This window comes from Vombatus ursinus, unplaced genomic scaffold, assembly GCF_900497805.2.
Source record: "Vombatus ursinus unplaced genomic scaffold, bare-nosed wombat genome assembly UNPS02014180.1, whole genome shotgun sequence".
Taxonomy (NCBI): domain Eukaryota; kingdom Metazoa; phylum Chordata; class Mammalia; order Diprotodontia; family Vombatidae; genus Vombatus; species Vombatus ursinus.
Genome location: NW_020953958.1, coordinates 126,756 through 141,841, shown reverse-complemented (window position 1 = coordinate 141,841; position 15,086 = coordinate 126,756).

Here is a 15,086-nt window from a genome sequence, read left to right as displayed (position 1 = left end):
GAATAGTATGGGATGTCTTCTCTACTTTCAAAGAGCTTGCAATCTAATTGAAGAAATGAGTTACATTCATATAAAAAGTTGAACAATAATACAAAATTGATGATTAAGGGTGAAACTGAGTAGTCCAGAGCTCCACCTGTACTGAGAAAAGGGAGAGATGCATGTGTGGGGAAGTGACTCCAAAAAGGCTTCCTGACAGAGGTGAGATTTCAGCTAGGTCTGAAGTACAAGGAGCCATCCATTCAACTATTTTCAGATGGAATCAGCCGAGTTTGACTACGAACAAGTCTTTCCCTACTCTCCCTCATCCTCCACTCAACTAATACAGTGATCTTCCTAAAGTACTGGTCTGAGTGTGTTACTACCCTGCTTAATAAACTCCAGTGGCTCCCTATCACCTCCTTGATCAAATGTAAAAATCCTTTATTGGCTTTTAAAGCTTTTCTCAACGTGTCACCTTTCTAGTTTTACAGTCTTCTTTCAACAACCTCCTTGCTGTTCCTGACACAAGACATTCCATCCATCTCCCAGTTCAGTGCCTTCTCATTGGCTGCCCTGCATGCCTGGAATGTTCTCCCTTCTCATCTGTTTCCTGGCTTCCCTGACTGTTTTCAACACTCAGCTCAAATCCTACCTTCTGCAGTGGTGCCTCTGGCCTCAGATTCTCCTTCAGTTCTCCTCTCTGACCTTGCGTTCCTTGTCAGCAAGGAACTTTGATCTTCCCAGGCTCAGATGCCCAACTCCCCTCACTGTCCTGGGGGTAAAAGTTCCATGGCTGGGGCTGAGGCAGCATACTAACACAGCTAATCCCAGGATTTGTTGCAGGCTGTTTAAGTGGAGGTGTTTACTCTTCACAAGGACCAAAACCCTTTTTCTTCAGACCTTCTCTGATTGTCCCTGGAGGACATCTGTTCTGCCCCTTCTATTGTTTATTTTTACCACTCTATATTTGCCCTGAGGTGCTGTTTTATCTCTTTTGTGAAGGAAAATCTTGAGAGCTTGGAATTTTCTAACCTACTCCACTATCTTCCCCTTAATAGATGTTTATTGACAGATTGAACAGAAGATATGGATGCTGAACACCTGTACTTTTAGTGACCAAAATAACCTTGTAAGTATGACTGTGATGTTATGTATGTAAGTATGACGTAAGCATGACTGTGACTCAATGGTGGGGAAAAAAAGTTTGTTATAAAAATCTATGCAGGGGTAGCTAGGTGGCGCAGTGGATAGAGCACTGGCCCTGACGTCAGGAGGACCTGAGTTCAAATCCCGCCTCAGACCAAACACTTGACACATACTAGCTGTGCGACCTTGGGCAAGTCACTTAACCCTTATTGCCTCACTAAAAAACAAAACAAAACAAAAAATCTATGCAGAGTCTTTCCATTTTTCTTCTACTTGTTGACCTTCTAATCTTCAACCTTCAATGCATGGAGGATGACTTTGTTGAGTTGGTTCTCTCACTACATTTTCTTTAAATTGGTATTAAAAGAGACCCAGTCCCGGGAGAGTACACAACAGGCTCTGCCTGCTGCCAACCTATTTAGGGGCTTGGTGAGACTGCTTCTGGAAGTTCACAATGACATGTTTGGAGAACAAGCAAGTAATCTGTAATTGTTTCTTATATGCCTTACCAGGGGGTGAAACAAAAAAAGCCTTCTGACTGGCTGCAGAGATGAAACTTAGTGTGAATATACAAAAATCACTAATCAACTAAATCCAACTATCTCTTTGCTAGCAGCAATCGAGGGAAGACATACTGCAAACTTCTAAGCTGTGCCCATATTTCCCCATGTGAACCACTACATTGGCCCCTTATCATGTGCTTATTTTTTCTGCTCTTAAGTGAATTCATGCTGGACATGATTACATCTCTAGATTATGATCTTGTGAACTTTAAAAAGTCCTAAGAGACTCCAAGAGTCCAGTAACTGCAGCCCATACCAGAGTCAACTGGCACCCACACCTAGGGATCAGCGCAACCCTGAGGAGGGAACTGAAGAATCCAGACCAGCAGTGAATTAACCCAATAGCCAAGACACCATGCCCTGCAAGCAAGGGGAAAATTTGTCTAATGGCTATGTCCTATCCAGAAGTGAAGTCAGTAGGGGAAATGTCTGCAGCAGCCATTTTAAGTATGAGTCCACTTTCCACAGGCACTGAGGGAGCAGAAGAGACAGTGTGCTCCAGTTTAGGGATGGAAAAAGGGAGGATGCATTTGTATTTCCCTCTGGAACAGCTAATTAATTTATATTTGTCATCAGTAATATCAAGTAAATAGTAATGAGTTAAATGGTACTGAAATAGTAATCATTGGCAAGTAATATCCTGAGCTTAGCACAGTACCTGGAACCCAATAGATACTTAAGAAATGTTGGTTGATTGGTTGATGGATATTATGGTGAACACATGAAATGGAATCTTAAGCAGAGAATTAGAAGAGCTGTATTTATTAGAAGAACTTTAATCTTTCATGATTTCTGGGGGAGAGTCTTAGCATATGTGTTCATTTATATGAACATATATATATATACATACGTATGTGTGTATATATACATATATATACTTATATATATACATATATATACTTAATGTGAGTACAGTTATCCCTTCCACATCATGACTTTCCAGTTTTGATATATTGTGGGTCAGCATAAGAAATTAAATGGGAATTTTGGGGGAGTTTTGCAGAAAACACAGACAACATGGAAGGCTAGCAGATGACACAGGAAAAGTTTTGAAACTCCTAACTGCATAAAATATGTAGATAGTATTGTATAATATCAACATATTTTATCTTTTAATACCATAATAATTCAGACTTCTTCACTGGTACGAAGAGAAGGCCAAAAAAATCTTACATGAATTTTCGAGATTGTAAGGGTGCTGCATCCCTAACCCTTGCAATGTAGAAAGGATAACTGTTCATATATGCGTATATACATAGATACTTATGCGTATACATATTCGAGTAACATTGGCTCATGTTTATTGTGCAGATTTATAAAATATGACCCAAATTCATATTCATTTGCCACTTGGAAGCATAGTTCTAAAATGACTTATCTTTATGCCTTCCGTTAGAGAGCAAAACTTTTTAATAATGAGCTGGTCAGCCCCAAACTAGTTCTTTTGTATGTCTGCCATTGGCCATCATGCCTCAAACAAAGGGAGCCCAGACAACTTATGGATAGAGTCAATCACAGGTGCTTATGACCAATAATACTAAATCTAAATAATTTTTTAACTGAACAATTAAGCAGAAATGAGGCTGGAGTGGGGTAGGAATTGCCCACTCCTCTCGCCTGGTTACTTTCACTCAGTGATCCTACTGCAACAGCAAGAGGCTGTGATAAAACAATCATACACCTCCCAGCTTGTCTGTTTAGAAATCAACTCTCACCCAAAGCCCTCCAAATACCTAAAAAAAAATGGCTCTAAACAAATTCTAAAGCAGCAGAACCCACAAAAAGACAGAGTGAAACAAATTTCCAGCCAAAGACAGCCTGGATGGTTGATGGGAAAGGTATATGGCGCCGGGCAGGGTGAGGAGCGCAGTTCAGCTCGGTGCGCAGGCTGCAGTGACCCTGGAGCAGGCCTCAGAGGACTGAATCACGGGCAGCTGTGGCGGCTTCCAGACTTCTCAACCCCTGAACGCCAAAGACAACTTACAAGGTCAGTGGGAGAAGTCTGTGACTGCGGTGAGAGAGGAGCTAGGTCTCAGCCACAAGTCTCGAGCATGGCCCGGGGCCGCGGATTTTTCAAGCTTCGGACCCGCAGACTGTGGGGGAATCGGGTGGCTGATCAGAGGGGGATTACGGGGATCTCTTTGCCAGTGCTGAGGCAGGAATCTCTTGCTTTGCCCTTGCTCGGATCTGGGTCACAGATCTGAGGGGTGGTCCTGGGGTGAGGAGGAGCACTGGCGTGGTGGAGCTTGTTGTGGCAGTGGAGAGAAAACACCTCGCCCCTTATCATAGCACCTCGGAAGAACTGAAAATTTACAGGTCCCTAGAAGTACCTCTGAAAACAGCTGTACAAACTCCCGAAGCTTGGGACAGTGCACTCTTCACATCGGAAGCAGACTTTTACCTTAACAAAGAGTTTAAAACTCAAGTAATTGGCCAGAATCATGAGTAAGCAGCGCAAAAAGAGTCAGACTATATTATCTTACTTTGATGACAAAGAAGATCAAAACATACAACCAGAAGAAGACAACAAAGCCAAAGCTCCTACATTCAAAGCCTCCAAGAAAAATATGAATCAGTCCCAGGCCTTGGAAGAGCTCAAAAGGGATTTTGAGAAGCAAGTAAGAGAAGTAGAGGAAAACTGAGAGTTTTGCAAGAAAACCATGAAAAACAAGTCAACAGCTTGCTAAAGGAGACCCAAAAAAATACTGAATAAAATAACACCTTAAAAAACAGCCTAACCCAAATGGCAAAAGAAGTCCAAAAAGCCAATGAGGAGAAGAATGCCCTGAAAAGCAAAATTGGTCAAATGGAAAAGGAAGTCCAAAAGATTACTGAAGAAAATACTTCCTTAAAAATTAGAATGGAACAATTGAAAGCTAGTGACTTTATGAGAAATCAAGACACTGTAAAACAAATCCAAAAGAATGAAAAATTAGAAAACAATGTGAAATATCTCATTGGAAAAACAACTGACCTGGAAAATAGATCCAGAAGAGAGAATTTAAAAATTATTGGACTATCTGAAAGCCATGACCAAAAAAAGAGCTGAGACATCATCTTTCAAGAAATTATCAAGGAAAACTGTCCTGATATTTTAGAACCAGAGGGCAAAATAGAAATGGAAAGAATCCACCGATCTCCTCCTGAAAGAGATCCCCAAAGGAAAACTCCTAGGAATATTGTAGCCAAATTCCAGAGTTCCCAGGTCAAGGAGAAAATATTACAAGCAGCCAGAAAGAAACAATTCAAGTATTGTGGAAACACAATTAGGATAACACAAGATTTAGCTGCTTCTACATTAAGGGACTGCAGGACATGGAATATAATATTCAGGAGGGCAAAGGAGATAGGATTACAACCAAGAATCACCTACCCAGCAAAACTGAGTATAATCCTGCAGGGGAAAAAATGGTCATTCAGTGAAATAGAGGACTTTCAAGCATTCTTGATGAAAAGACCGGAGTTGAATAGAAAATTTGATTTCCAAATACAAGACTCGAGTGGAACATGAGGAGGGGAGGAGATGGATATTCAACGAAATAGGGGAATTCCAAACCTTCCTGATAGAAAGACCAGAGCTCAACAGAAAATCCGATCTTCAAATGCAAGACTCAGGAGACATAAAAAGGTAAACGAGACAGAAAGAAAACAACATGATATTAATAAGGACAAACTGTTTACATCCCTACAAGGAAGATGACACTTGTAACTCTTGAAAACTGTATTGTTATTACACCATGTTAAAGGAGTATATATAAAGGGGGTTGGTATAAATTGACTTTGATATAATGATGAAAAAAGTCTAATCAAATGGGTTAAATGGATCCAGTAAATGAATTAATCTGATCTAACTAAGAAAATGTACTGAGAGAAAAGAAAAGGAGGAGGCAGACAAGGGTAAATTACATCACAGGAAAAGGCACAAAAACCTATTAGAGCAGAGGGAAAGAAGGGAGGGAGATGAGCATTGTCTGAACTTTACTCTCATCAGATTTGGCTCAAGATGGGAATAACATAATTAGTTAGGCATAGAAATCTAACATGCCCTATAGGCAGTAGGAGGGAGAAGGGGAAAGAAAAGGGAGAGGGCTAATAGAAGGGAGGTGGGACTGAGGAAGGTGGTGGCCAAAAGCAAAACATTAGTGAGGAGGGAAAAGTAGAAAGGGGAAAGAAAAGCATAAAAAAGGGGGGAAAGGATGGGGAGAAAAACTGATAGTAATCATAATTATGAATGTGATATATGAACATAATGTAACATTATTGTGCTATAAGAAATGATGAACAGGCAGAATTCAGATAAACCTGGAAAGACTTGTACGGTTTGATGCTGAGTGAAGTGAGCAGAACCAGGAGAATGTTGTACACAGTAACAGCCACATTGAGTGATGACTGACTTTGATGGACTTAACCCTTCTCAGCAATACAAGGATCTAAGACATCTCCAGGGGCCTCATGATGGAAAATGCTATCCACATCCAAAGAAAGAACTATGGAGTTTGAATGCAGATCGAAGCATACTATTTGCTATTTTTTTCTTCTGTTGTGTTTTGTTTCCTCTTTCTGGTGGTTCTTCCTATTAGTTCTAATTCTTACTTACAACATCACTAATATGAAAATATGTTTAATAGGAATGTATATGTATAGCCTATATTAGAATGCGTGCTGTTTTGGGGAAGGAGGAAGGGAGGGAGGGGCAGAAAAATTTAAAACTCAAAAGCTTATGGAAGTGATTGTTGATTAATTAAAATAAATTAATAAATATACAAAAAAAAAGAAATCAACTCTCAAAGTCTTGAAGAAGGGAACCTTAAGTGTGGCAGATGCCAACTGCTGCCATGGTCATGCTGCTGTCAAGGGCTAACTTCCACCTCACCCTTCTCTCCTCACTCTCCTTCAGAGTCCTGCAAAACTTCTGATGCCTGAGCATGAAAATTTCAATCCCCATCCCACACCTGAGCATTGATCTCCCATTGTTTTCCTCTCTTCTCAAACTCAGAAGAACTATAAATCTCTTGTGTTTTGTGGCCAGCCAACCCCTTGCCAGAGATTGTTAAACATACATACATATGTACATATGTACATACATGTACGTATACATATACTGTGGTCAATTAATGCACTGAGTCTAATAATAATAAACTAATAAACTAAATAATAATTAATTCCTCTAAATGCTGATGACCCACATCTTTATGTATGAGAGACAGCATGTATTATGGATGGTGAACCAGTCTTGAAGCTAAGAAGACCTGAGTTCAAGTCTTGTCTCTGACACAAGCCTTTCCCAACCCTGCTTAATGAAGATTATGAAAAGTTCATTGAATTTAGCAGGTAAGAAGAGCTCACTGATAACTTTGGAGAGAACAATTTCAGCCTAATGGTGGAGACATAAGTCTGGTTTGTAAAGCTTAGAGAAATGAGTAGACAATAGGGCTTTTCTGGGGACTGGAGGAAGGAGTTTGTGACCAGTGTTACAGATGCAAGAAAAAAGAAAAAAGACTAAAAAAAAAAAAAAAAGAGCCTTGACATAACATTAACACTAGAGAGAGCTGAAAAAAATTTAGGATGGGACACAGACACACAGGGCAGTTTATTACTATAGCTCTAAATTTATTATATACTTTAAAAATAGAAATTCACATTTTCTTATAAAATCTTTTAGTTTGGGTATATGTAGAAGGATTCCATTGTTGAAATTTCTTAAATTCGAATAAAAAATGAGTGGGAGGTGAGGAGTTGTAAGGCAATGACAGACAGTTCTTTCTAAAAATTTGGCAGTGAAAGGATGCTTAAGGAAATGGCCGGGTCAAGTGAGGGATTTTTAAGGATGGGAGAGGTCTAGACAACTTTAAAGAGTAAATAGCAAGGCAAGAGTCAATAGAAAAGGAGAAATTTAAGACAAGGAGGAGAGGGACTGATACCCTGGTGAGTTCCTGGGGGAAATGGAAGCTGGTGGGATTAAGGATTGACCTCAACAAAGACCAGGACCACCTCTACTTTGGAAGCTGGAACAAATAAGGGGAGAACAGGGTTGTTAAAGGCTTTTCAGGTGCAGCATCCGGGAAATGAGAGAGCTCTGTAAGAGTGACTTCAATTGTTTCAATAAAGTAGGAAGGGAAGTCATCTGAAGGAGAAGAAGGTAGAGATGGTATATGAGGTTTAGGGGGAAAAATGGAGATTAGGAACAGCCAATGTGGAGAGTTTGGATAATCAAAGAAGGATAAAAGGATTTCAGTTTTAGGAGCCCAGCTGGGATTGGATAATATTTGCAGTGGACCCAGTCAACAAGATTGGACGACTAGAAGTCTTCTATTCCAGAGGTACCAAACTCTTAGGAAGCAAAATTTCCCAGTGGGGCCAAGTCAGATTAAAATTAACAAAATAAATAAAGTACAATACAATATAGATAGTTAATTTGATGTTTTCTAAATCAATATAAGGCCCATAAACAGACATTTCTGTTTGAGTTTGATAACTCTGATCTGGCACAATATAATGATTTCAGGAATGTAGAGTCTGAGACCTAGGGAGGAAATACAGTACAGCTACTGGCAGAGAAAGTATTAAAATCTAAGTCTTCTGACTCTTGGTCATATCCAGGGTCCTCTCTACTACCTTATCATATGAACTCTGCCATTAGCTTAGTGACTTTGAGAATATCACTTCAATCCTCATCTCAGTTTCTTCATTTTTCAATCAAGTATTATCAATTTATAGATTAAGTATTTTGTCTATCTTATCTATGTTTCTATCATCTCTATCATCTTTCTGACTACCTCTATCTGTCTTATGATCATTATTATCATCTATGTCTATCTTTCTATTTATCATCACTATCTATCATTCATCTGTCTATCATCTATAAATCCATCTATTCCTATCTCAGGTACAGGGGCCACAAAGACATAAATGAAACAGTAGCTACCCTCAAAAAGCTTACATTCTACAGGGAGAGAGAGTGAATTCACACCAAAGTTTGTATAAAAGAGGGTGTGTGTGTGTGTGTGTGTGTGTGTGTGTGTGTGTGTGTGTAACTGGATCTGGGATTTTGTTGTTGTAGGGAATTCTAGATAAAGAATGTCCTCTACCAGCATAAACTGGCAACTTCTCTGCAATTTATAGTCTTAGAAAGTTGTCTAGAGCACTAAGAACCTAAGTGAAATGTTCATTAATCAATCATTAAAAGACACTGAACTAGAAGTTAGAATCCTAAAATCCCCTAAACTTGTTACAGCCTCTGTCTTAAGTCCTGGAGTAGATCCTCTTCCTCCCAAGGTCTACAATAACTGCTTTTTGGGGGGGGGGCAGGGGAAGGGAGAAATAAAAGAGAGGAACAGAGATTTATGAAGAAGCAAACTGATCAATCATGCTAAAAGCAAACTTCTATTACTAACACATTTTACTTCACACCAGGGAAAGCATTTAACATTTTGTGTGTGTGTAAGGGATAAGAAATAAGGAGAAATAAAGGAATAAAAGATTCAGTGAGTAGAAACAGGATAAAACTAGATGTCTAGCAGGGACAGGATACATAAGTCACCAGCCTTAGGTGCTAAAATCTCTAAGCCCTGAAAATGGAAGAAAGGGATTTATGATTCAAGTGAGAAGTAATAATAGCTAGCATTTATATAGCACCTACTATGTGTCAGGCATTGGGCTAAGAGCTTGGCACCCTGTCCCTACTCCAGTACTTTGGGGAGGGATACCTGGGTCACACACCTGGGCCAGGCAGTGATATGGGAGAGCACCATATATCATCTAATCAGTTTAGCTAGAGACTTGCCAATTAGCAAGACTGTGTGGAAGCTGGAAGTTTCCTTGTGGGAAGCTTTCAAGGGAGTTTGAGGCAAGGGTACCAGGTATCACTGGGCAGAGACAGCCTATTACTTGAAAAGCTAGGCCCAAGAAACTGGAAGTTTTTTTTATTTTTTTGTTTGTTCTTCTAAGCCTTCATAATAGACAGCTCTTAAAAAGGTCACAAATTTGACCATTGTCACAGAGAACAATACTTGGAACTCTGGTACTGAAAGGATGTCTCCAAACAATGGAGAATGTTTTAATGAATAAAAACAAACCTACACCCATCAACCAACTGACAAATTAAGACAAATCAGTCAAGCTCCACACTCCAGTTACTTATTTTTTTTTGTTTTAAAGAATATTTTATTTTCTTCCAATTATATGTAAAAACAATTTTAAACGTTCTTTTTTTTTAAGTTTTGAGTTCTAAATTCTCTCTCCTCCTGGGATGGTAAACAATCTGATATAGGTTATAAATGTGCAATCCTGTAAAATATTAGTCATTTTGTTTGTCAATTTATTTTTTAAAAAGGTTTTGTTTGGCAATTTATTTTTTTTATTTTTTTACTTTTTTAAGATTCATTAATTTATTTATTTTTAGTTTTCAACATTCACATCCACAAGATTTTGAGTTCCAGATTTTCTCCCCATCCCATCCTTCCCCCAACCTCAAGACAGCGTGCGTTCTGAATACCCTTTCCTCTAATCTGCCCTCCCTTCTTCAATTTTCCTGTAGGGCAGGATAGATTTCTATACCCCAATGCCTATATATATTATTTCCCAGTTGCATGTAAAAACAATTTTTTAACATTTGTTTTTAAAACTTTGGGTTCCAAATTTTTGCCTTCCTCCCTCCCCACCCACTCTCATTGAGAAGGCAAGCAACTCAGTAGAGGTTATATATGTGTAGTCATGCAAAACACTTCCATGGTAGTCATGCTGTGGACAACTAATTATATTTCCCTTCATCCTACACCCCCCCATTTATTCTATTCTCTCTTTTGACCAAGTCCCTTCCCAGAAGTGTTTGCTTCTGATAACCCCCTCCCCCAATATGCCCTCCTCTTTATCATCCCCCAGCTCTCTCTTATCTCCTCCCTCCCTATTTTCCTGTAGGGTAAGATAGCTTTCCATACCCAGAATGTGTATGTTATTCCGTCCTTAAGCCAAATCCAATGAAAATAAGATTCACTCATTCCCTCTCACCTTCCCCCACTTCCCCTCCATTTGTTGTTTTGTGTGAGATAATTTACTCCATTCTACCTCTCCCTTTCTCCTTCTCCCAGTATAATCCTTTCTCATCCTTTAATTTTATTGTCCAGATATCCCTCATTCATCTTCAACTCACCCTGTGCCCTCTATCTATCAATCTATCTATACATATAATTTTTTCCCCTCCAACTACTCTAATACTTACAGAGGTCTCAAGAGTTACAAATATCATCTTTCCATGTAGGAATGTAAACAGTTCAACCTTAATAAGTCTCTTATGATTCTCTTTCCTATTTACCTCTTCATGCTTCTCTTGAGTCTTATATTTGAAAGTAGAATTTTCTATTCAGCTCTGGTCTTTTCATCAAGAATTCTTGAAAATCTTCTATTTCACTGAATTTCCATTTTTTCCCCTGCAGGATTATACTCAGTTTTGCTGGGTAGGTGATTCTTGGTTTTAATCCTAGCTCCTTTGACTTCCAGAATATCATATTCCAAGCCCTGCGGTCCCTTATTGTAAAAGCTACTAAATCCTGTGTTATCCTGATTGTGTTTCCACAATACTTGAATTGTTTCTTTCTGGCTGCTTGCAATATTTTCTCCTTGACCTGGGAACTCTGGAATTTGGCTACAATATTCCTAGGAGTTTTCCTTGGGGATCTGTTTCAGGAGGAGATAGGTGGATTCTTTCAATTTCTGTTTTGCCCTCTGGTTCTAAAATATCAGGGCAGTTTTCCTTGATCATTTCTTGAAAGATGATGGCTAGGCTTTTTTTTTTTTATCATGGCTTTCAGATAGTCCAATAATTTTTAAGTTATCTCTCCTGAATCTATTTTCCAAGTCAGTTGTTTTTCCAATGAGATAGTTCACATTATCTTATTTTTTTTAAAAAAATTCTTTTGGTTTTGTTTTACAATATCTTCATTTCTCATAAAGTCACTAGCTTTCAATTGTTCCATTCTAATTTTTAAGGAATGATTTTCTTCAGTAAGCTCTTGGACTTCCTTTTCCATTTGGCCAATTCTGCTTTTTAAGGCATTCTCCTCCTCATTGACTTTTTGGACCTCTTTTGCCATTTGGGTTAGGCTATTTTTTAAGGTGTTATTTTCTTCAGTATTTTTTTGGGTCTCTTTTAGCAAGCTGTTGAGCAGTTTTTCATGATTTTTCTTGCATCATTCTCATTTCTCTTCCTAGTTTTCCCTCTACTTCTCTTACTTGCTTCTCAAAATCCTTTTTGAACTCTTCCATGGCCTGGGACTGATTCATACTTTTCTTGCAGGCTTTGGATGTAGGAGCTTTGACTTTGTTGTCTTCTTCTGCTTGTATTTTTTGATCTTCTTTGTCACCAAAGAAAGATTCTATGGTTTGACTTTTTTTCCACTGTTGGCTCATGATCCCAGACAATTACTTGAGTTATAAATTCTTTGTTATAGTAGTAGTAGTCTGCTTCCTGTGTGGAGAATGTACTGTCCCAAGCTTCAGGGGTTTTGTGCAGCTGTTTTCAGAGATACTTCTAGGAACCAAGGTGGTATGATCAAGGGCGAGGTGTTTACTCCTTTCCTGTCCTGTACTCTGGTCTATGAGTGACCATAAGCACTCTTTTCTGCCTTGGAACTGTGAGGAGGATTCACTCTCCACTGTCACTACAAGCTCCACCACGCCAACACTCCTCCTTGCCCCAGGACCACCACCCAGAACTGTGACTCATATCCAAGCATGGGCAAAGCAAGAGAATCCTGCCTCAGCACTGGCAAAGAGATCCCTGCAATCCCCCTCTGATCAGCCACTCAATTCCCCTTCAGTCTGTGGGCTAGAAGCTCTGAAAGCAGCCGCCGCCCCAGGGCTGTGCCTGGACTGGGGCTGGGACTGAGCTTCTCTCTCACCACAGTCATAGACTTTTCCTACTGACTTTTTAAGTTGTCTTTGGTGTTTGTGGGTTGAGAATTATAGAAAGTGCCCCAGCTGCCCAAGATTCAGTCCCCTGAGGCCTGCTCCAGGTTTGCTGAGGCCTGGTTATTGCCTGCATGCCCACGCCAAACTGCGTTTCTCTCCCAGCCAGGAGCAATAGACCTTTCTAATCAACCATCCAGGTTGACTTGGGCTGGAAATATATTTCACTCTGTCTTTTTGTGGGTTCTGCTGCTCTAGAATTTATTTAGAGCCATTTTTTTACAGGTATTTGAAGGGGTTTCAGGGAGAGCTCAACAAGTCACTGCTTTTACTTTGCCATCATGGCTCTGCCCCAACTCTGGTTACTTATAATCTGAGCCCCACCTGAGATCACCTACAGGACCTGTTTTTGATCCCTAGTTTCAATCTTGCTTTCTGATTGTGACATTGCCTTGTGCATATGGGCCTCTGAGCTATGGAACTCTCTGCAAAGGCTCTTGCTTATTCACACCATGATTCTGACTGCCCTTGGCACATCCAAGTGCATGCTCTTGCCCCAGACCTCCAAATTGGGGAGGATTTTCAAGCAATGCCATGGACGCATCCATTTTCATTCTTTTGACTAACTAGTATGGTTAATGAGAAATCTTGAGCAATTGTCCTAGAGTAAGATAATAGGAAAGTGTCTCCTTAATTTCCAAAGAGAATAGACTATAATCAGTCAACCAAACAAGGAGTTGTTTTTTTTATTATATTTTTTTAAAGACAGGGTCACTCCATTTTAGCCAAGTGGCAAATACAGAGGCTATTCATGGGTCCTTTCCCACTATGATCAGCATGGAAGCCCTGACCTGTTTCACCTCCGACCCAGGTCAGTCTGCTCCTCCCTAGCAACCTACCCACCCCTATTCTTTGCTCCCAAAGGCTTGCTATATTAATGATCAACTTGGAGTCTTTGTCCAATCAGCATAGCCCACTGCAGCTTAGAACTCCCAAGGTCAAGAGATCCACCAACCACCAGCCATCAGCCTTAGGTTTCCTGTTAGCTGAGATCACAGGCATGCATCACCACGTTCAGCTCAACAAGCATTTATTAAGAGTTAACTATGTACCAGGCATTGTTCTAAATGCCTGCAATGCAAAGAAAGGCACAGACTGTGCCTTTAAGGAGTTCACATTTTAATGGTGACATGCAAAAATTGTACATACAAAATACATGGAGCAAAAGTAGAAGGTAATTTCAGAGTTAGGCACCTGAACTTCTGAGCACAATAGAGGAAGAATGTAATTGCCCAGTGGAATCTAGAATGGAAAAGAGCATCCCATTGGAAAGTCTTTACCATCTCCTTTTATCTACTATCTCCCAGCTTTAACTGCAAGTCTCTGTTTTCTACCTTAGGGGGAGAAGAAGGGAGAAAGAGGTCGGAAGAGAGAATTGCCCAGGTCAATTCTTGTAATCTCTATTTATTTCCTCGGAAGGGGTTTTGAATTTGTTTTTGCATTTTTTAAGATCTTGGAATACAGACATAGCTTACCTAACATTATTACTTGACTCTATGAAAATTCAATTTTAAGTGAAACAACATTAGAAAGGCAAACTTGCATCAGTTTCTTATTGGTAAAATGCAAGGAGTGGGAAGGGTTAAACTAGATGAATTAAGGTCCCTCCTAAGTCTAAATCTATGAAGTAGGATGGGAAGGGCTTGAAAAGAAGTTCCTGAAAAGATGGACAGTTTTATCTCTCTTTCCTTGTTCTCATTCCTTTCAATGGTCTTTTCTCTAATGCTTCCTCGGGAGGCCCCAGACTTCCTCCACTGCCACATTTTCCATGTCTCTTTCCCTAAAGAACAATCTCTTGTATTGGCCAAGCTGTGTCTCAGGGTTCACTTCTCATTTACATAGCATTCAAAGTCCTCATGTGGAAGCATGAAATTCAAGATTACATTCAGGTGACAGGGCTATTTCTTGTAGCACAATAACACAGTAATATTTACAGGTATTTTTGTAAAGTTACCTCTTTTCCTTCCATATTTGGACTTTTAAATTTCCATTAATTTTAGTTTATGCAACAACCCCAGTTTTATTTTTTCGTTGACATCAGTAAGACAGATGTGACTGAGCTGTGTCTCTAGACAATTTGTGGGAACCATTTCTTAATCCCTCCATGGCCTCTTTATTAGGGTCAGACATTTTATAATAGATAGAGGAGAGAGATAGATAAATAGAAAGAGGTGACAGATTGATTGATAGATGATTAGGTTTGCCAATTAAAATCACTGGCAACGTTGGAGAGAGCATGATAGATTAATGATACGTAGATAGATAGATAGATATTAGGGAGAATGTGTATAGACAGATAGATATTGGGGGGAAGAGAAAGAGAAAGAGATAATGTAGGTAGATATAGACCGATTGATAGATAGAATGATAGAGAGATAAATAGATAGATAGATAGATAGATAGATAGATAGATAGATAGATAGATAGATAGAT